This window comes from Chiloscyllium punctatum, chromosome 40 (assembly GCF_047496795.1).
Source record: "Chiloscyllium punctatum isolate Juve2018m chromosome 40, sChiPun1.3, whole genome shotgun sequence".
NCBI lineage: Eukaryota > Metazoa > Chordata > Chondrichthyes > Orectolobiformes > Hemiscylliidae > Chiloscyllium > Chiloscyllium punctatum.
This window is the reverse complement of record NC_092778.1, coordinates 21,410,666-21,431,490: the sequence shown is the minus strand read 5'-3', so window position 1 is coordinate 21,431,490 and position 20,825 is coordinate 21,410,666. Positions and strand designations below refer to the sequence as shown.

Genomic DNA, 20,825 nt, shown 5'->3' with positions numbered 1-20,825 from the left:
ACCTTGACTATTCACCCTATCTATGGCCCTCATGGTTTTATAAATCTCTGTTCTTCAGAGATTCATATTATCTGATCTCGCAACCAACAGATCAGGTCTGCAGTCCTACTATATCCAGTCCTGAAGGGTTGCGAACAATTAAATAGCTCACTGGAGGAGGAGACTCCACAAATATCCTCATCCTCAATGATAGAAGAGCCCAGCACATCAGTGCAAACGATAAGGCTGAAGCATTCGCAGCAATCTTCAGCCAGAAGTGCTGAGTGGATTGTCCACCTCGGCCTCCCTCAGCATTACAGATACCAAAGTTCAATTCACTTCACATGATACCAAGAAACAGTTAAAGGCTGGACACCGCAAAGGCTATGGACTCTGACAACATTCTGGCAATAGTACTGAAAACTTGTGCTCCGGAATTTGCTGCTCCCGTAGCCAAGTTGTTCCAGTACAGTTACAACACTGACATCTTCCTGACAATGCGGAAAATTGCCCAGGTGTGTCCTGTCCACAAAAAGCAGGACAAATCCAACTTTTTTTTTAAGATTAGATCAATTACAGTGTGGAAACAGGCCCTTCGGCCCAACAAGTCCACACTGACCCTCCAAAGAGCAACCCACCCAGACCCATTCTCCTACATTTACCCCTTACCTAACACTACGGGCAATTTAGCATGGTCAATTCACCTGACCTGCACATCTTTGGACTGTGGGAGGAACCGGAGCACCCAGAGAAACCCACGCAGACAGTTACCTCAGGTGGGAATTGAACCTGGGTTTCTGGCACTGTGAGACAGCAGTGCTAACCACTGCGCCACCACACCTTGGTCAATTCCTACCCCATCAGTCTACTCTCCATCATCAGTAAGGGGTCATCAACAGTGCTATCAAGCAGCACCTGCTCAGCAATAACCTACTCAGTGACGCCCAGTTTGGGTTCTACCAGGGTCACTCAGCTCCTGACTTAATTACAGCCTTGGTTCAAACATGGACAAAAGAGCTGAATTTCAGAGGTGAGGAGAGAGTGTCAGAGCCCTTGACATCAAGGCTGTCTTCGAACAAGTGTGGCATCAAAGATCCCTAGTATAACTGGAATCAATGGGTATCAGGGGACAAACTCTCCACTGGCACAGACGAAGATAGTCATGGTTTTTGGAGGTCAGTCAGCTCCAGGTCATCTCTGCAGGAGTCCCTCAGAATACTGTCCGAGGTTCAACCATCTACAGCTGCTGCATCAATGAGCTTCCCTCCATCATAAGGTGAGAAGTGGGGATGTTCACCCACAATTACACAATGTTCAACACTATTCGCTACTCCTCAGATACTGAAGCAGTCCATGTTCAAATGCAACCTGATCTGGACAACATCAAGGCTTGGGCTGACAAGTAGCAAGTAACACTCATGCTACACAAATGTCTGACTATGACCATCACCAATAAGAAACAATCTAACCACTGCCCAGTGACATTCAATGGTGTTATCATCATTGAATTCCCCACTATCAACGTCCCAGGGGTTATCATTGACCAGAAACGCAACTGTACCAGCCATACAAACACAGTGGCTACAAGAGCAGGTCAGACGCTAGGAAGTAACTCAGCTCCTGACTCCTCAAAGCCTGTCCACCATCTAAAAGGCACTAGTCAGGAGTGTGATGGAATACTCCCCACTTACCTGTACAGTTGTGGCTCCAGCCATACTCAAGAAACTTGACACCATCCAGGAGAAAGCAACCAACTTCATTGACACTCCCTTCACCACAGACACTCAGTAGCAGCCCTGTGTACTATCCACCAGATGCACTGTAAAAGGTCACCAAGGCTTCTTAAGCAGCACTCTCCAAACCCATGACCACTTCCATCAAGAAGGACAAGGGCAGCATACACCACATACCACCTGGAATCCACTCACCATCCTGATTTGGGAATAGATCACTGTTCCTTCACCATTGCTGGGATACGATTCCGGAGCTCCCTTCTTAACAGTGCTGCTGGTGTAGTGCAATGGCTCAAGGAGACAGCTCACCACCACCTTCTCAAGTTCTGACATAGCCTACCCTTACCAATCACACTGTCATGAGAAGAGGGTCACAGTGAGCGGTTTTGATAAGGGGCAGGCAATTTAATCCATCACTTTAAATAGACTAACCCCACTGCTGTCGTTGTGTGGCTAGGTGAGAATAATGATGGCAATACATAGTAAGATTTCACAAACATACCCATACACAAGCATTCACATACACAGTGACACCCTAACACACTCAGAATCATTCAAAAACACACACATGCACACTCACACACACATACACATGAATCAACATACACAGATATATACCCCATATCCCCCATATACATACACACAAGTGCAGGCTTAAACGCGCACACACACACACACACACACCCCTTGCATATTAGAAAGTGACAGATATAATCACACATTCAAATTCACAACCAGGTATATAGACATACACACATACTCACACTCACAGGGCTCTGTGCACGGACAGACACACATGCGCATCATCACAGACCCTACCCAGAGCCTAGTCATAAGACCATAAGACCACTGGAGCAGAAATTAGGCCATTCAGCCCATCAAGTCTGCTCTGCCATTCAATCTTGGCAGATATGATTTTCAACCCCAATCTTCCGCTTTCTCCCCGTAACCTTTGATCCCCTTGACAATCACGAACCTACCTATCTCAGTCTTAAATACACTCAATGACCTGGCCTCCACAGCCTTCTGTGGCAATGAATTCCATAGATTCACCACTGTCTGGCTGAAGGGGTTTCTCTGTATCTCTGTTCTAAAGGGTCTTCCCTTGACTCTAAGGCTGTGCCCTTGCGCCCTCGTCTCTGATGCCAATGCAAACACCTTTCCAACATCCACTCTGTCCAGGCCGTTCAGTATTCTGGTCACGGAAGCAGAAAGTTTGATATCCATATGTCTTCTCTTTACTGAGCCATAACCTTTAATCTCAGCCCTAATACATTGTCTCCATTAGATGGGGCTGTTCACGTTTTGACTCACATATCCTTTCTGTGGTCTCTGGTGGCGTTGAGTGTGAGATTAGCTGGTGTTGTTTACAGTTAGAATTGTCCTCATGGGGATGTGGAATAAAGCTAGGAAATGCTGGGCTGGGCCAATAGGAATTGAAAGCAAATAAGATTGGACAAGCAGGAGTACATTCTGAGTTTTAGTGTGTCTATACCTGTGTTTCACTAGTTTAAATTACAAATTTCTTTAAAACGCTTTTAATACCAATCTTGAGAATTGTTGGCTGATTGAGCTGGTAAAGGAGCCCTATTAATTATTCCTAAAAACATTATACCCATTCGGCAGATTGCAGCTTTGCTTTCTCCCCAGCCGTAAAGATTTAATTTTTTTTTTGGATATATGTTACCCAGGGAAAAATAAAGGCAGTGTTGAGGACTAAAGGCGAAAGAAAACGGAAGTACCTTTTATGACAGATTTTTGCTGAAAAAGATTTCAAGTTGCTTTTTTTAAAACATCAAGCGTTGTAATCGTTGAATGAGTGAAGACTTCCTGCAAATCTGTTCGAGGCCTCTGATATCAGTTGTTTTTGTACAAGTCAAAGGAGATCAAAAGGTTAGTCAAACACACGGGCAGTTGGAGGATGTGACAGGTGGATTTGGAGAGAAGGCCTGGCCTAGATTTAAAGATGAATGGTAGGCCTCAATCCACAGTGAGCGACTAATCAAACAATCGCCATTTTTTTGCCTGTGATTTTCTGATGATAAACATCAATAGAAGGAATTGCCTCAGGCAATGGTGCCCAGGATTTACCAATAAACCATTCAATGGAGCAAGGGGCCCGTGTGACGGTGCATTGCTTGTAATAGGGAAGAACATGGAAAGTCACAATCCTGATTTGGGACAATTTACAGACGTAATCGAGAGCTAGATCCCCCAACACAGCGCCCACCCCCCCGCCACCACTACCCCACCTCCAACCCTCCATGCCAGTCTGACTGCTGGAGATACCAACCAACCTCAGTTCCAGCCGATCCGAGTCTATCACTAGCAACCATCTATCTCACAGGGACTCAGCCACCTCCTGGGTATGATTTACAAGGACTAGGCCCTGTATTTATCATACAAATAAGCTGTCCCTGTCTATGTTGTAAAGTACAGTGTATATGAGAGAGAATATGATTCGGCAGAAGAGTCATGCAAGACTTGGAACGTTAACTCTGCTTCTCTCTCTGTGGATGCTGCCTGACCTGTTGAGCTTCTCCAGGGCTCTCTGTGTATTTTTTTTTCAGCTTTCCAACATTATTTTGTTTTAGTTTGAGGGTCTGTGGGACCCCCACAGGAGCAGGGATCCTCGTGCAACATGCCAGAGGGGTGTCCGTGAACTGAAGTAAACTCGGACAGGGAGCTGGCCGCTGTTTCCTCAAGGAAAAGTACATCCCACGATAAGGTGCACCTTATCGGGAGTTTTTCCAACATTCCTGGAGACAGGAACATTCTCGGTGTCCTATGCATTCCCCACTTCCAGATCAAACACCCTCTCCTTTGATCAACCCCTTGTCATTGCGAAGGATGCAGCAAGACATTACTCAGTCCCGTCAGGATTTGGGGTTAACCTAATGTTCTCCCGAAGGTTCTGATGGGTCCCAATTCAGCGGGAGTCCCGGTAGAGAGCGTCTCCTGGCTGCCGTCTACTCACCTGGCTCTGCTCTTTAAGAAGCACTGGCACTGACAACATAATGAAAGCATTAGGGCACCTTCCAAGGGACCTGGTATTAACACACATGAACCAGTTCTTGCAGTTGCAAGGCTGTTCTACGTTGAGAGGTGGGAATCTCTCTCTGTTAACATATGCGACAGGCTCACCAGCAAGTATTCTCATCGCAACATCCCTCCTGTTGTACAATCTATCGTACTGTTGGGAAGCCCAGAAATCTATCATGGTGTCCACTGGGGAATTATATAAGTTCCCCAGTTCTAATCAACCTTGATCCATGTCTATTACAGACTTGGAAACATGCCCCACACCATTTGCACTGAAGCTAAAAGTTAGTTCTGTCTTCAGCACGCCGAGAGCCGAGGTTCCAGTATGCACTAAAGTCTTGGGAAGGAAGATGTCTGTAGTGATGATGTCAGTAGTGATGATGTCAGTAGTGATGATGTCTGCAGTGATGATGTCTGTAGTGGTTCTAGATAACTCTGGAGATCACATTATTTACACACTCTGTAAATCTTAATAGGATTTCTCACAAGGTTCATTCGTCTTTCAGGGGATGTTGCCCGAGCCTAATCGCTCTTGAAATGGTCTCGCAAACCAAATGGCAGTCCACCACATTGCTGCAGGTCATAGAGTCATAGAGATGTGCAGCATGGAAACAGACCCTACAGTCCAACCCATCCATGCCAACCAGATATTCCAACCCAATCTAGTCCCACCTACCAGCACCCGGCCCATATCCCTCCAAACCCTTCCTATTCATATACCCATCCAAATGCCTCTTAAATATTGCAATTGTACCAGCCTCCACTACATCCACTGGCAGCCATTTCCATACACGTACCACCCTCTGCGTGAAACAGTTGCCCCGTAGATCTCTTTTATATCTTTCCCCTCTCACCCTAAACCTATGCCCTCTAGTTCTGGACTCCCCCACCCCAGGGAAAAGACTTTGCCTATTTACCCTATCCATGCCCTTCATAATTTTGTAAACCTCTATAAGGTCGCCCCCTCAGCCTCCAACACTCCAGGGAAAACAGCCCCAGCCTGTTCAGCCTCTCCCTGTAGGTCAGATCCAACCCTGGCAACATCCTTGTAAATCTTTTCTGAACCCTTTCAAGTTTCACAACATCTTTCCGATAGGAAGGAGACCAAAATTGCATTCAATATTCCAACAGTGGTCTAACCAATGTCCTGTACAACCTCAACATGACCTCCCAACTCCTGTACTCAATACTCTGACCAATAAAGGAAAGCATACCAAACACCTTCTTCACTATCCTATCTACCTGCGACTCCACTTTCAAGGAGCTATGAACCTGCACTCCAAGGTCTCTTTGTTCAGCAACACTCCCTAGGACCTTATCATTAAGTTCATAAGTCCTGCTAAGATTTGCTTTTCCAAAATGCAGAACCCCGCATTTATCTGAATTAAACTCCATCTGTCACTCCTCAGCCCATTGGCCCATCTGATCAAGATCCTGTTGTAATCTGAGGTAACATTCTTTGCTGCCCACTACACCTCAATTTTGATGTCATCTGCAAACTTACTAACTACACCTCTTATGTTCACATCTAAATCATCTGTATAAATGATGAAAAGTTGTGGACCCAGCACCGATCCTTGTGGAACTCTACTGGTCACAGGCCTCCAGTCTGAAAAACAACCCTCCACCACCACCCTCTGTCTTCTACCTTTGAGCCAGTTCTGTATCCAAATGGCTAGCTCCCCCTGTATTCCGTGAGATCTAACCTTGCTAACCAGTCTCCCATGGGGAACCTTGTCAAATGCCTTACTGAAGTCCATATAGACCACGTCCACCCCTCTGCCCTCATCAATCCTCTTTGTTGCTTCTTCAAAAAACTCAATCAAGTTTGTGAGACATGATTTCCCACGCACAAAGTCATGTTGACCATCCCGCATCAGTCCTTGCCTTTCCAAATACATGTACACCCTGTCCCTCAGGATTCCCTCCAACAACTTGCCCACCACTGAGGTCAGGCTCACTGGTCTATAGTTCCCTGGCTTGCCCTTATCATCCTTCTTAAACAGTGGCACCACGTTAGCCAACCTCCAGTCTTCTGGCACCTCACCTGTGACTATCACTTCTCTAGCTTCCCTCAGAGTTTTAGGGTACACCGCATCAGGTTCTGGTGAGTTATCTACTTTTATGTGTTCCAAGACACCCAGCACTTCCTCCTCTGTAACATGGGCATTTTGCAAGATGTCATTATCTATTTCCCTATATTCTATATCTTCCATGTCCTTTTCCACAATAAATACTCATTTAATATCTCCCCATTTTCTGCGGCTCCACACAAAGGCCACCTTGCTGATCTTTGAGGGGCCCTATTCTCTCCCTAGTTACCCTTTTATCCTTAATGTATTTGTAAAAACCCTTTTGGATTCTCCTTAACTCTATATTTGCCAAAGTTATCTCCTGTCCCCTTTTTGCCCTCCTGATTTCCCTCTTAAGTATACTCCTAGTGTCTTTATACTCTTCCAAGGATTCACTTGATTTATCCTTTCTCTACCAGACATTTGCTTCCTTGTTCTGTTTTGTGAAAATGCTCATGACTGTGACATCTCGGAGCTCTCCCGGGATGCTCTTCTCCTTCCAGGTAACGCAGACAAGGGGCATGTAAGCTGCAGTAGGAGGCTTCTTACCTCCGCACTTCAGTGCACCACATCTGCTCCAGCAGTCTGCTGTTCTTGAGCTGGCAGAGGGCCTTCCCCTACTTTGGGCAACGCTGGAGTGTCGCTGAGCTCATGGCTAGGACAGAGGAAGCACTCGGGTGATACCCTCAGGGCCTCACTGAACTGCGGCATTCCCACAGAAAAAGTGGAAAGAGCGTAAGGAGCAGGCTTCCACAGCGATGCCCCACCCACCCAATCCCGTGACCACTTTCAGCCCCAAGTGTAACAGAGTTTGTGGTATAAATCACCTAAGGACTCACCCTGAGAGTGGAAGGGAGTCATGCTTGTCTGTGAGGGACCACTGATGATGATGAAGTGTGTAAGTATACATGCGTTTGGTTGTACAGGACATTGGTGAGGCCTCTTCTGGAGTACTGTGTCCAGTTCTGGTCGCCCTGTTATAGGAAGGATATTATTAAACCGGAGGGGGTCCAGAAGAGATTTACCAGGATGTTGCCGGGTATGAAAAACTTAAGTTATAAAGAAAGGCTGGAGAGGCTGGGACTTTTTTCACTGGAGTGTAGGAGGTTGAAAGGTGACCTGATACAGGTTAATAACGTAAAGAGAGGTATTGATAGGGTTAATGCCCTCGGATGGGCAATTTCAGGATTAAGGGGCACACTTTTAAGACAAGAGGAAAGACATTTTAAAAAGACATAAGTGGCAAATGTTTTACATAGAGGGTGGTTCACGGCTAGAGTGAACTTCCTGAAGAGGCAATGGGTGTGGGAGCAGTTAAACGTTTAGGTAAGTACATGAGTAGGAAAGGTTTGGAGGGATATGGACCAGGAGCAGGCAGGTGGGACTAGTTTAGATTAGATTAGATTCCCTACAGTGTGGAAACAGGCCCTTTGGCCCAACAAGTCCACACTGACCCTCTGATGAGTAACCCACCCAGACCCATTTCCCTCTGACCAACATACCTAACACTACAGGCAATTTAGCATGGTCAATTCACCTAATCTGCACATCTTTGGACTGTGGGAGGAAACCAGAGCACCCAGAGGAAACCCACGCAGACACAGGGAGAATGTGCAAACTCCACCCAGACAGACACCCGAGGCTGGAATCGAACCTGGGACCCTGGTGCTGTGAGGCAGCAGTGCTAACCACTGAGCCACCATGCCCCCATTTAGCTTGGCATTATGTTCAGCATAGAAGGCATTAGATATGCTTGCCTTCATTGGTCAGCGCATTGATCATAGGAGTTGGGAGGTCATGTTGTGGCTGTATAGGACATTGATTAGGCCACTTTTGGAATATTGTGTGAGATTCTGGTCTGTCTGCTATATGAATGATGGTGTGAAATTTGAAAAGGTTCAGAAAAGATTTACAAGGATGTTGCCAGGGTTGGAGGGTTTAAGCTACAGGGAGCAACAGCCTCAAAACAGAATAGGCTAGGGCTGTTTTCCCTGGAGTGTCAGAGGCTGAGGGATGATATTATCAAGGCTTATAAAATCATGAGGGGCGTGGATAGGGTAAATAGACAAGGTCTTTTTCATGGGGTGGGTGAGTCTCAAACTAGAGTACATACGTTTAAGGTGAGAGGGGAAAGATTTAAAAGGGACCTAAAAGGTAACTTTTTCACACCGAGGGTGGTGAGTGTATGGAAAGAGCTGTCAGAGAAAGTGGTGGAGTCTGGTAAAATTACAACATTTATCAGGTATCTGGATGGGTATATGAATAGGAAGGGTTGAGTCGGATATGGGCCAAGTGCTGGCAAATGGGACTAGACTAATTTAGGAGAAAGAACATAGAACATTTCGGCGCGGTACAGGCCCTTCAGCCCTCGATGTGAAATCAATCTGAAGGCCACCAAACCAACACTATTCCATTTTCATCCTTATGTTTATCCAATGACAATTTAATTGCCCTTAAAGTTGGCGAGTTTACTACTGTTGCAGGCAGAACATTCTACACCCTTACTACTCTCTGAGTAAAGAAACTACCTCTGACATCTGTCCTATATCTATCAGCCCTTAGTTTAAAGCTATGTTCCCTCATGCTAGCCATCACCATCTGAGGAAAATGGTTCTCACTATCCACCCTATGTAATGCTCTGATTATCTTATATGTCTCAATTAAATCACATCTTAACCTTCTTCTCTCGAAAGAAAACAGCCTCAAGTCCCTCAGCCTTTCCTCATAAGACCTTCCCTCCATACCAAGCAACATCCTAGTAAATCTCCTCTGCACCCTTTCCAAAGCTTCCACATCCTTCCTATAATGCGGTGACCAGAACTGTACGCACCAGAGTTTTGTACAGCTGCAGCATGACCTCATGGCTCCAAAACTCAATCCCTCTCCCAATAAAAGCTAACACACCTTATGTCTTCTTATCAACCTGGGTGGCAACTTACACGGGTCTATGTACATGGACACTGAGATCTCTCTGCTCATCTACACGACAAGAATCTTACCATTAGCCCAGTACTCTGTATTCCTCTTAGTCCTTCCAAAGTGAATCACCTCACACTTTTCTGCATTAAACTCCATTTGCCACCTCTCAGCCCAGCTCTGCAGCTATGTCCCTTTGTAACCTGCAACATCTTTCCTCACTGTCCATGACTCCACCAACCTTAGTGTTGTTCACAAATTTACTAACCCGTCCATCTATGCCCCCATCCAGGTAATTTATAAAAACGACAAACAGCAGTGACCCCAAAGCAGATCCTTGATGTACACCACTATAGTAGCTGAACTCCAGGTTGAACATTTCCCATCAACCACCACCCTCTGTCTTTTTACAGCTAGCCAATTTCTGATCCAAACCACTAAATCACCCTCATTCCCATGCCTCCATATTTTTGGCTATAGTCTACTGTGGAGAACCTTATCGTAAGTCTTACTGAACTCCATATTCACCACATCAACTGCTTTACCCTCACCCACCTGTTTGGTCAGCTTCTCAAAGAACTCTATAAGATTTGTGAGGCATGACCTACCCTTCACAAAACCATGTTGACTATCCCTAATCAAATGATTCCTCTCTAGATGATTGGAAATCCTATCTCTTATAATCCTTTCCAACACTTTACCCAGAACCAAAGTAAGGCTCTCTGCTCTGTAATTACCAAGGTTGTCCCTACTCCCCTTCTTGAACAAGGGGACAACATTTGCTATCCTCTAGTCTTTTGGCACTATTCCCATCGACAATGACGCCATAAACATCAAAGCCAAAGGCTTTACAATCTCCTCTCTCCCATCCCAGAGAATTTTAGGATAAATCCCATCTGGCCCAGGGGACTTACCTATTTTCACGCTTTCCAGAATTGCTAACACCTGCTCCTTGTGAACCTCAATCCTGTCTAGTCTAATAGCCTGTATCTCAGTATTCTCCTCAACAACATTGTCTATTTCCAGTGTGAATACTGATAAAAAAACTCTCCTATCTCTTTGTACAACTTCCCACTACTGTCCTTGATTGGCCCTAATCTTACTCTAGTCACTCTTTTATTCCTGATACACCAAGCTTCAGGGTTTTCCTTGATCCTACCCACCAATGACTACTCATGTCCCCTCCTGGCTCTTCTTAGCTCTCTCTTTAGGTCTTTCCTGGCTACCTTGTAACTCTCAATCACCCTAACTGAGCCTTCATGTCTCATCCTAACATAAGCCTCCTTCTTCCTCTTGGCAAGTGATGCATTCTTCAGTAAACCCCTTCCTCCCTGCCTGACAGGTACATACTTATCAGGGACATGCAGCAGCTGCTTTTTGAACAAGCTCCACATTTCAATTGTGCCCATCCCCTGCAGTTTCCTTCTCCATCCTGTGCATCCTAAATCTCGCCTAATCACGTCATTATTAAAAATCACACAACACCCGGTTATAGGAGAAAGCACGGAATACGGATGCTGGAGATCAGAGTCGAGAGTGTGTTGCTGGAAAAGCACAGCAGGTCAGGCAGCATCCGAGAAGCAGCAGAATCGACGTATCAAACATAAGCTTAATGAAGGGCTTATGCTTGAAACCTTGATTCGTCTTCTCCTCGGATGCTACCTGACCTGCTGTGCTTTTCCAGCAACATACTCTCAACATCAGGTTATAATCCAACAGGTTTATTTGGAAGCACCAGCTTTCATAGCACTGCTCCTTCATCAGGTGGTTGTGGAACATAAGATCATAAGACACAGAATTTACTGTTGCATGACACTGTAATCTTTTGTAATGAATTCTGTGTCTTATGATCTTATGGTTCACTACCACCTGATGAGGGAGCATTGCTCCGAAAGCTAGTGTGTTCCCAAATAAACCTGTTGGACTATAACCTGGTGTTGTGTGATTTTTAACTTTATCCACCCCAGTCCAACATCAGCACATCATAATTGCCTTTCCCCCAGTTATAACTCTTGCCCTATCCCTTTCCATCACTAAAGTAAATGTAACTGAATTATGGGCACTATCACCAAAGTTCTCACCCACCTCCAAATCTAACACCTGGCCTGGTTCATTACCCAGTACCAAATCCAATATGGCCTCACCTCTTGTTGGTCTATCTGCATCCTTTTTCAGGAAACCCTCCTACACACATTAGACAAAAGCTAACCCATCTAAAGTACACAAACTGTAGCGTTTCCAGTCAATATTTGGAAAGTTAAAAACCTTTTGCTCCTATCCAGAATCAGCTTTTAGCGTGTTTTGAGAAGGTTTATAGTTCAGGTGAGGTTCTGGATGTAGGTTTGCTCGCTGAGCTGGAAGGTTCGTTTTCAGACGTTTCATCACCATACTCAGTAACATCTTCAATGAGCCTCCGAATGAAGCACTGGTGGTGTAGCCCGCAGACAAACCAACGGAACACCGATGGGATCTCCGATATCAGGGTTCTTAGCAGAGGCATTAACATAGAGACTTGAACAAACGGCTCTGCCAACTATCCAACCCAAACTTTGGGTCACACCTTTGTCATCACTAAACGAAACAAATTTGAGGAAACCTTCAAGGCCATCAATAGTACTCTTACTGACATGAAGTTCAAAGAGGAGGGAAGCAACAACAAACTGCCAATCCTAGATGTCACAATACAGCGAACAGCCAATGGGGAATTGCAAACCAGTGTCTACAGGAAAACAACACACACTGACCAAATATTGAACTACAGAAGCTATCATCCCAACCCCCACAAACGAAGCTGCTTTAGAACATTATTTCAATGAGCTACCACACACTGCAGCACGGAGGAATTACACAGAGCAGAGGAAAATCACCTATGCAGCGTTTTCAAAAAGGACAGGTACCCAATGAACACAGTCCGCCAATTTCTCAGCAACAAACCTAAACATACAGACAAAATGCATCCAGAAACCTAGCCACTTTCCCCTACATCAAAGACATCTCAGAAATGACTGCCAGACTACTCAGACTCCTTGGCATCATGGTAGCCCACAAACCCACCAACACACTAAAACAGCAGCTAATGAACTTGAAATACCCTACACAGACAACAAGCAAAACTAATGTCATTTACAAAATACCTTGCAAGAATTGAAACAAGTGCTACTTTGGACAAACAGGCAGAAAACTAGCCACCAGGATACGTGAACACCAACTAGCCACAAAAAGACATGACCCTCTCTCACTAGTCTCCTTACATACAGATAAGGAAAGACACCACTTTGACTAGGACAACACATCCATCCTAGGATAAGCCAAACAGAGGCATGCATGAGATTTCCTAGAAGCATGGCATTCCAACCAGAATTCTAACAACAAACACATCGAGTTAGACCCCATCTACCACTCCTGGGAAAAGGAACAGGAAGTGACTTCACCACAGGAAATGACATCATCACAGAAATAACATCACCAACCTAAGGACATAACTAGAAAGTGGGCTACACCACCAGACTTTTACCCAGAGGCTTACGGAAGATGTTACCTAGTATGGTTACGAAACGTCTGAAAAGGAACCTTCCAGCTCAGCGAGCAAACCTACATCAGAATCATCTTTGCGATCCTTTCCTCTACATCTCTGGAACTATTTAGAGGCCTATAGAAAACTCCCAAAAGGGTGACCTCTCCTTTCCTGTTTCTAACCTCAGCCCATGCTATCTCAGGAGTCCTCATCAAATGTTCTTTTTGCCTCCATAATACTGTCCTTGACTAACAATACTACACCATCCCCTCTTTTACCACCTTCCCTGTTCTTACTAAAACATCCAAACCATGGAACCTGCAACAACCATCCCTGTCCCTTCTTGATCCATGTCTCTGAAATGGCCACAATATCGTAGTCCGAGGTACCAACCCATGCTGCAAGTTCACCCACCTGATTCTGGATGCTCCTGGGTTGAAGTAGACACACTTCAAACCACGTTCCTGCCTGCTGGTACTCTCCTGCGACCTTGAACCCGTATTTATAACCTCACTACCCTCAACCTCCTGTGTACTGCAGCTACAATTCAGGTTCTCATCCTCTGCTGAATTAGTTTAAACCCTCCCAAAGAACATTATCAAATTTCCCCCTCAGGATATTGGTACCTCTCTGGTTCAGGTGTAGACCATCCTGTTTGTAGAGGACTCACCTACCCCAGAATGAGCCCCAATTATCCAGGTGTCTGAGTCCCTCCTTCCTGCACCATCCCTTTAGCCATGTGTTCAACTACTCTCTCCCTATTCCTCGCCTCACTAACAAACCAGAGATAACAACTCTGTTTGTTCTAGCTCTGAATTTCTGCCCTAAATCCCCATCCCTTTCCCTACCTATGTCATTGGTGCCTATGTGGACCACGACTTGGAGCTGCTTCCCATTCCCCTCAAAGATCCCAAAAACACACTCCGAGACATCATGAACCCTGGCACATGGGAGGCAACACACCAACTGTGAGCCTTTCTCATTCCCACAGAACCTTCTATCTATCCCCCTAACTATGGGGTCTCTAATGACTAATGCTCTACTCCTTATCCCCATTCCCTTCTGAGCAACAAGGACAGACTCTGTGCCAGAGACCTGTACCCCATGGTTTACCCCTGGTAAGTTGCCCCCCCCCCCCCAACAGTATCCAAAAGGGAATGGTCACAAGGGATCCCTGCACTGCCTGCTTCTTATACCTTCTAATAGTCACACAAATATCTTCATCCTTAGGAATAACTACCTCCCTGGAGCTTTTATCTATAACTGTCTCTGCATCTCTATCTGGTCGGCATGGACAAGTTGGCTGAAGGGTCTGTTAACGTGTTGTATGACTCTATGGCATGACTTCTTTAAGGTGTGTGTATAAGTGGCTGGGTCTGCATGAGTGTTGTGTATATATGTCCGTGTGCATGTGAATGTGTGTGGGTGTGTGTGTGGGTGTAGATATGTATATAAGTCTATAGGTGTGTGTATAGTATGCACATATATGTGCTTGTGTGCACGTGTGTGTGTATCTGTATGTATGTCTGTGCGCATGTGTGTGCGTGGGTGTAGCTATGTATAAGTCTAAAGGTGTGTGTATAAGTATGTATGTATACGTGCGTGTGTGTGTATGCCTGTGCGCTTGTGTATGTGTGTGGGTGGGTGTAGATATATATAACTCTATAGGGGTGTGTGTATATAAGTATGTACGCATATGAGCGTGTGCATGTGTGTGTGCATAAGTATGTATGTGTGTGTGTGAAAATAAGTATGTATGTGTGTGTGTATGTGTGTATAAATAGGTGTGTGTGTATAAGTATGTGTGTATAAGTATGTATGTGTGTCTAAATATATATGTGTGAGTGTGTTTGTGTTTGGATCTGTGTGTGTGTATAAGTGTGTGTGTGTGTGTGTGTGTGCGTGTGTGTATAGGTATATGTGTGTGTGTAACTATGTGTATGTGGGTGTGGGTGGGTGTGTGTACTCCCTCAGATTGAAGGTGACACTTACTCCTGTCAATTCTTGTCTTTGGAATTTTTTAACGCAGGGAGGCTGTTGCATTGTAGCTGCCTTCCAGTCCTTGCTGACGAGGAAACTCTCCCCCTCCTAGCGTCCACCCTTGGCATACCTGAAGGATGTGAAGATTAATAATCAACCTGCCCGGTGACATTGGAGCGCAGCTTCTGTCGCCATCAAGTCCTGAGGTGGGACTTGAAGCCAGGGATCTAGACACGACCACTGTGCCTCAAGACGTGCTGAAGGGGAGAGAACAGGAAAATTAAAAAGACAAGAATATGTATGCATATGGAAAACAGTCTGCAACAGGAAAGCACTTAAAGTTGTCTTATAATCCCTCCACAAAGCAAGTTATTCCTGATGCAGATTGGAACATGCCTGACCTTGGATTAAGAAAGTACTGGGGTGTGGAAACCAATAAAAGCAGCCGAGAGTGGTGCCGGAAACTTTCAACTGCTATCTGAGGCCTACGTTTAACATGGAAATCAAGGAGTGGTATACAAATACTCAAAATATTTCCTTGCCATGTAATCACACTGTAAATTCCTGTCCTTTGTCTCCTGTTGCCATTCAGTGCAGCATTGCAGAGGGATTCCCCAGGCAACAGCTATAATCAGTGGCACTCTAGGTGCTACTGCATAGAGGCAACATTGAAACCGTTTCTGAACAATGTGAACTCTGATGCTGTTCGGTCCTGTTCTGTTGGGGTAAACACAAGTCATTTTATAAAGAAAGGAGCACTAAGCTCCTACACACTTTGCCAAGTGCTAAAGAACCCATCCCAACTCCGGAGGGCAGGTTAGTGTCAGTTCCAGCCTGTTTATTTTGTGAGGGTGGCTCCTAATTGTGTTGTATTGAGGTCACTCACCTCCCTCCCCAGCCCCTGGTGGTTTTAGTTAAACAGGGAGAGGGTGCATCTCTTAAAGCAAGTCTGCAATCTTCCTCTGTTTGTTAAAACACTAACTAAAGTCTGTGGCTGTACAGGTGAGGAGGGGGAGGACCGCTCACCCTGACTCCCTCTGGCTTGTTTTTGTGAGGCCAGTCTTGCTTGATGGAGAGGGTCAGAGTGAGAGCAGGAGGTGTCCTTGAGCAATATCCAGCAGAGCCTTCTATATTCCTGTCCCTTCATGTTATCATTTCCACCAAGTCCTTCCCTTCCATCAGAAGCTTTCTACGTTGTAGGGAGAGCCAGAATTGAACCGACAGCTGAAACTTGGCGACACTTCCTGCTGACAGTGTTCAAGCGCTGTCCTAGCTACCTCCGGCCTTGGTGCACCGTGTATTGTGAAAGGGGCTGCCATGACCTGTGTGCTTAGCTGGAATCCAAGCTTCCCCACCAACCTTGTTCCTCTGAGGGTTACCCTCCAAGGGTTAACTCCTGGCTGGATTGCAGACTAGTAGAGGGCCCACTGCCGTGGCAACTACCTGGGCACCTCACAGAAACATAGCCAGACATCCCCTTGGTGTTTCTGAATGGCCTCCCTCTCTCCAGCCGGGCATCGTTGTCTGGTTCCTTGTTGGAAACATGTGGGCAGTTCCCTAGGAGACCAATCACTGCTCCAAATCCCAACCTCCATTCTGTTAACTGCTCAGGGCAGTGGGGAAAGTGAAAGAGATAACCTTTAAAAATGGAACTTCCCTCGTGGCTGGGTCCTGATGTGCCCTCTGTCAGATTGGCAGGAGGCAGCAGTGGAGAATTTAAAGGCCATTGTGACTTGTGCAGTGACTGGTGCCGTATGAACCACTGATCCAGGCAGTGGTTGCATTGAGAACCATCCTGAGTAGCTCCAGATAGTGAGTGCCCTCTTCCAATAGAGGGCACTGCACAGGGCATTTGACTATCTTGGTGTGGGACAAAGATCAAGGGAGCACTATAGGCAGTGGTGCGGTGGTAATCTCACTATAAATTGGGAGAGGGGAGTGTGCAGTGGGACCTGGGCATCCTTGTGCACTAGTTACTGAAGGTAAGCATGCAGATGGCAAAGAAGGCAAACATGGTATGTTGGCCTTCATTGCAAGACATTTTGAGTATAGGAGCAGGGATGTGTTGTTGCAGTTATACAGGACCCTAGAATATTTTGGGTAGTTTTGGTTTCCTTATCCTGAAGAAGGATACTCTTGCTCTCGAGGGAGTGCAGCGAGGATTTTCCAGGCTGATTCCAGGGGATGGTGGGACTGACGTAGGAGAAGTTTTCAATGGAGTTCAAGCGAGTGAGGAGGGGAATCTCATAGAGACTTAAAGAATTCTGACAGGACTGGACAGGGTAGAACCAGGGGTCACAGTCTGAGGATTCAGGGTGGACCATTTAGGATGGAGATGAGGAGACATTTCTTCACCCAAAGAACGGTGAGTGTGTGGAATTCATTACCACAGGAAGTAGTTGATGCCAAAACATTGAATGTATTCAAGAGGCAGCTAGATATATCACTTGGGGGTGAATGGGATCAAAGGTTATGAGGAAAAAGCAGGATTAGGCTATTGAGTTGGACAATCGGCCATGATTGTGATGAATGGCAGAGCAGGCTCGAAGGGCCGAATGGCCTCCCACCGCTCCTATCTTCTATGTTTCTATGACTAATAATTCAGACCCCAGTCTAAAGCTCTGGGGACATGGGTTCAAATCTCACCATGGCAAACTGCAAGAAATATTTGGAATTAAAAGGTGTCGTAATGGTGATCCTGTCATTTAGAGACCTGTGTAGTTCCATAATCCCCTTTAGGGAAGGAGATCTGCTGTCCTTCCCTGGTTTGACCTCCAGCATATGGCTTAATGGCCCAGTAAATCATTCAGATCAAGGGGCAATTACTGGTGGGTAATATATGTTGGCCTAGCCAATGATGCTCACATCCCATGAGCACACTTTTACTCTCGCTACAATTTCTATGATGGGCCTGTTACAATGTTCCGACACAAGCTGGAGGGGCAACACCTCATTTTACACTTTGGCACTTTATAGCCTCGAGGACATCACGTTGAGTTTAACAACTTCAGAATATGACCTCTGACCTCCGTCTTGATCATAACACATCCCTCAACACACCCCTGATCAACACTCCAACCCATGTTCACTCACATCCTCTTGACTCTACTCACCCGAGTGTGAACCCGTTTTCCCCTTTTCACACCTATCATTAATAACTGATTTTACATCTCAATTTCTCCTTTCCCACCATTTGCACCACCTTTGTCTTTTCCTCTGTGGTCTCTCACCAACTGTTTCCACTCACTCCTCCCCCTCTGTCAACGACATAAAAACCACCATTTCAAGCTCCTGTCATGTCTAAAGAAGTGGACCCGAAATATTAATTCTGTTTTTTTCCCCTCTCCGCTGCCAGGCCCGCTGTGTTTCTCCAGCAATTTCTCCATTTATTTCACATTACCATTTATTCTTGCTGAAACCTGGTCCTACCTTATTCCTGTTGGACAGGGACGGGTTTTAATTCTGCTTCAGAAATGGTAACGATACAATTCTTGTGAATACCTAATAAGGCTGTATCACTTTAGAGAGAGATGGAAAGACTTAGTGCACGTTCAGGATGTTGCAAAAGTGTTTTTACAGCATTTACAATGAAATACTTTTGCATTGTCATCAATGTTCCGATAACAGATAATTGGGTCTCTTACTGTCCCTAATCTCTCCATTTATATCAAAGAGATGACTTTACCTCTGTGTTCATTAACTGATTAATAACTTCCTCTTTCCTGAAACGTGTCATTCATTACTCTCCAGCTCTGATAACACGCTGTTTCCTTTTTTGCCAATCAACATTATAACGTTTTCATATTTCTCCACCCTTTAGTTGCTGGAAGCAAAGTTTTAAACAAAATGGATTGGGCGTTTTAGATTTGAATACATAGAAATATAGAAAATAGGGACAGGAGTAGGCCCTTCGAGCCTGCCCCACCATTCAATATGATCATGGCTGATCTTGCAATCTCACCATCCCGTGTCTGCTTTCTCCCCATACCCCTTGATTCCTTTAGCTGCAAGGGCCATGCCCAGCTGCCTCTTGAATATAACTAACAAAGCGGCCCCAACAGCTTCCTGTGGGAGAGAAGTCCTCAAGTTCACAGCTCTCTGAGTGAAGGCATTCTTCCTCATCTCAGTCCTGAATGGCTTCCCCCTTTATTCTTAGACTGAGACCCCTGAGGAATGTCTTTCCTAATACCAGGAGACCCAAAACTGCACACAATACTCAGGCTGTGGCCTCACCAAGGCCCAGGATAGCCCCAATCAAACAGCCACAGTCCAGTCCCTGCACCATTTACATGAAGAGGGCACAGCTTCAACCATCAAACACAGTGTGCAAGTCCAATCGCTTCCTGCAGAAAGGTTTTCTGATCTACTGACAGTTCTCACAACCCTAAACTCAAAGAGAGGTCCTGAGGGAGGGTCAAGCATCGTTGAACACATTATTAGAATAAACAGTAGGTCAGTAAGGATTGAGACAAGGAAGAATTTCCTTGCTCGGGGTGGTGAATCTCTGGTTTTCTCTATCCCCAGTGGGCAGCAGAGGCTCAGTAACCAGGTATGTTCCAGAGTGTTGTGGAAGGACTTTGGGGGCCACCATGTGATGATGTCTCACTGGGTATAAATATTACAGTGTGGACAGAGTTGAGGGGAAGATAGAATCACATGGAGAGCTAGGTAGAAGGCTAATTGTGCAGGCACGTACATGAAGTAGAAGCTCATACCATTCCTTCAGTGTCGCTAGATCAAAATCCTAGAATTCCCTCCCATTGTGTGTCTATCTGCAGCACATGGACTGCAATGGTCAAGAAGGCAGCTCATCACCACCTTCTCAAGGTCGAGTAGCGACGGGAACATGAGGTGGTCAAGTTTATGAAATTGCGTTAAGATGAGATTAGATCATTGATTGCTGTGTGTTATAGTATTTAATCTTAACCTGCAATAAACAGTTATTACAATGAAGATCAAGTGTGAAGACCTTGTCTAATTCTCACTCAAGGGACAGTGAGGTCTGCAGATGCTCGAGATCAGAGTCGAGAATGTGTTGCTTGGAAAAGCACGGCAGGTCAGGCAACATCCGAGGAGCAGGAAAATCGACGTTTCAGGCGGGAGCCCTTCATCACCGTGGGTGGCATGGTGGCACAGTGGTTAGCACTGCTGCCTCGCAGCGCCAGAGACCCGGGTTCAATTCCCACCTCAGGCGACTGACTGTGTGGAGTTTGCACATTCTCCCCGTGTCTGTGTGGGTTTCCTCCGGGTGCTCCGGTTTCCTCCCACAGTCCAAAGATGTGCAGGTCAGGTGAATTGGCCATGCTAAATTGCCCGTAGTGTTAGGTAAGGGGTAGATGTAGATGTAGATATAGGGGTATGAGTGGGTTGCGCTTTGGCGGGGCGGTGTGGACTTGTTGGGCCAAAGGGCCTGTTTCCACACTGTAAGTAATCTAATCTAATCAGGAATTTCGGGCTCTGGCCCGAAACGTTGATTTTCAGGCTCCTTTGATACTGCTTGACTTGTTGAGCTTTTCCAGCACCACACTATTCCTCAATCAGTCTATCTTGAACCCGAATTTCTGGTTCTGAGCATAAAAGCACACAACG

General features: G+C 45.7%; 1 long non-coding RNA gene across 1 annotated transcript in view; it reads right to left on the bottom strand.

Annotated features, from left to right (window-relative positions):
* The window catches only part of LOC140464420 (uncharacterized), a 28,159-nt gene extending 12,224 nt beyond the window's left edge, over window positions 1–15,935 (bottom strand). Inside the window, exons 1-2 of the long non-coding RNA XR_011954923.1 lie at window positions 15,638–15,935; window positions 15,249–15,493 (exon numbers count right to left, since the gene is read on the bottom strand). This is a non-coding gene — a long non-coding RNA (uncharacterized lncRNA). The remainder of the gene's footprint in view (window positions 1–15,248; window positions 15,494–15,637) is intronic.
* Window positions 15,936–20,825: the final 4,890 nt, after the last annotated feature.